Here is a 2,355-nt window from a genome sequence, read left to right on the forward strand (position 1 = left end):
TGGCTCCCAGAGCCCAACACTCTAGCCCACTAGACCCCACTCCCTTCCCAAAGCTGAGGATAAATCCCAGGAGTCCTCAATCCCAGCCTCCCTCCCAACTTGAACCACTAGATCCCAGTCCTCTCCCAGAATGGGAATCAGGATTGATGCAGAGCAGGGAATACAGCAGGGAGCCAGAGCATGGGTGGAAAGGACCAGGGGGTTCTATTTGCTAAAGCGGATCCATGCTGATGTAGGGAGCATCCTCCTGCTATCTGGATTTAGGTGGCTGGGACTGGAGGGGACCCAGCACCCTGTAGAGGGGAGAGGCCACGTATCTCATTCCCTATAACTCCCTCTGGGAGGGGGTTTCCCTTCTAGCTGCCGCGATGCTGGGACTCCTCCTCGCTTTCCCCTACCTGCTGCTCCTCTCCCTCTTGGGCCCCAGCTCTGGCTCCGATGACGATGGCACCGTGGTGCTCACCACCAGTGGCCCCATCCGGAGCAAGCTCCTCCAGGTCGGCTCCAGCACAGTGACGGCCTTCCTGGGCATCCCCTACGCCGAGCCCCCCATGGGAGCCTTGCGCTTTCAGAAGCCAATACCCCACCAGCCCTGGGGCCAGATCCTGGAGGCCACCAGCTTCGGCAATGACTGCCTGCAGTCTCCACTTACTGGTTACCCTGAGGCAGAAACATGGACACCCAAAATGCCACAGTCCGAGGACTGCCTCTTCCTAAACATCTGGGTGCCCCATCCCCGGCCCAATGATATGTTCCCCATGATTGTCTGGATCCATGGCGGGGGGTTCTTCTCAGGTGCAGCCTCCCTCGACGTCTATGACGGGCGCTTGTTAGCCGCCACCGGGAACATGATCGTGGCCTCCATGAACTACCAGCTGGGGGGCACTGGGCTTCCTGTCCCTGCCCCCGGCCGTCCCGGGGAACACCGGCCTGTGGGACCAGCGACTGGCGATGTGCTGGCTGTGTAAGAACGCAGCTGCCTTCAGTGGAGACCCAGCCAGCTTCCTCCTTTTCGGCCTGGGCGCTGGGGCTGCGTCACTTAGCTTCCACCACCTCTCCCCAGGAAGCCGGCCCCTCTTCACCCACGCAGCGCTGCAGAGCAGAGCCCCAAATGCACCATGGGCTTGGATTTCACTCAAAGAGGCCCAAGAGAGAGGCCAGAGGCTGGGCCATCTGCTGGGCTGCGCTGAGACACGGCCCCTGGTGGGCTGCCTGCAGGGGAAGGAAGCAAGGGAGTTCCCCAAACACCAGTTCTCTGTGTTGCTCCACAAGGACCTGCTGGCGTTCCCCTTTGTGCCGACACCAGACTGGGATTTCCTCCCTGATACACCACCAAGACTCCTGCAGGCCAGGCACAACCAGCCTATGCCCATCGTGGCCGGTTTCACCACCAATGAAGGCTCCTACATGCTTATCTATGGTGCTCCCAACCTCAACCTGGAGAACGCCAGCAATGTTGGCTGGGAGGAGCTGCTGCAAGTGGTGAGGCTGATGGTGCCAGAAGCCCCAGAATTGGCCATCCGAGCCGTGGCAGAGCGGTACTGCAAGGAAGGGGAGGGGCAGGGCGAGGCACGATACCGATGGGCCATGGATCAAATTGCTGGCGACTACCCTTTTGTGTGCCCGGTAGCCGAGATGGCTAGGCGAGAGGCAGAGGCCCGAAGTCCTGTGTATGCCTACTACTTCACCCACCGCACGAGCGGCTTATCTACACCTGAGTGGACGGGGGTGCCATACGGCTCTGAGCTGCCCTACCTGTTCGGGACCCTGGCGTCCGTGGGAGAAGCCAACCACACACACACGGAGGCCGAGGCAACGATGAGCCAAACGATGATGCAGTACTGCGGGAAGTTTGCCGGGAGCAAGTAAGGGAATCTTCTTGTGCCCCTGAGGCAGCCCGGGAAAACAGCTAGCCTGTAACTCTTTGGCCAAGTGTCCGCAACATACAGGAAGACCCGACTCAGAGCCATGGCAAAGAAGGGGTCCCTTTGAAACATAGCTAATCTGTTTGGTTGAAGCCCTTGATCGAGAGCTGAACTTACTTCAGGGAGGTAAAATCTGACCCCCTGATTCCAGGGTAGGGCTAATTCCCTTCTTCCCTCACCAGGATGTCCGTGATCCCATGAACACAACCATCCTCGTTCAAGGAAACAAGGTTTTTAGCTAGGAGCTAGTACTCTCAAAGCTCTGCCTGCTCTTTCCCAGCCCTGCCACACAAACTCAGGGGATGTCTCTGCTACGGAGACTATACGGGCATGGCTACACCAACTATCAAATAGATGCAGCCTGCACCAGCCAAAAGGGTTTTTCCAGCAGTGGAGCAGCAGTCATATTTGTGGGTTTTCTCACATCTCT

At 58.6% G+C, this 2,355-nt stretch overlaps 1 pseudogene; it reads left to right on the top strand.

The window, feature by feature from the left end:
* Positions 1-368: 368 nt before the first annotated feature.
* LOC144274163 (acetylcholinesterase pseudogene) lies at positions 369-1,869 on the top strand (annotated as a pseudogene).
* Positions 1,870-2,355: the final 486 nt, after the last annotated feature.

Source organism: Eretmochelys imbricata, chromosome 14 (assembly GCF_965152235.1).
Source record: "Eretmochelys imbricata isolate rEreImb1 chromosome 14, rEreImb1.hap1, whole genome shotgun sequence".
Taxonomy (NCBI): Eukaryota; Metazoa; Chordata; order Testudines; family Cheloniidae; genus Eretmochelys; species Eretmochelys imbricata.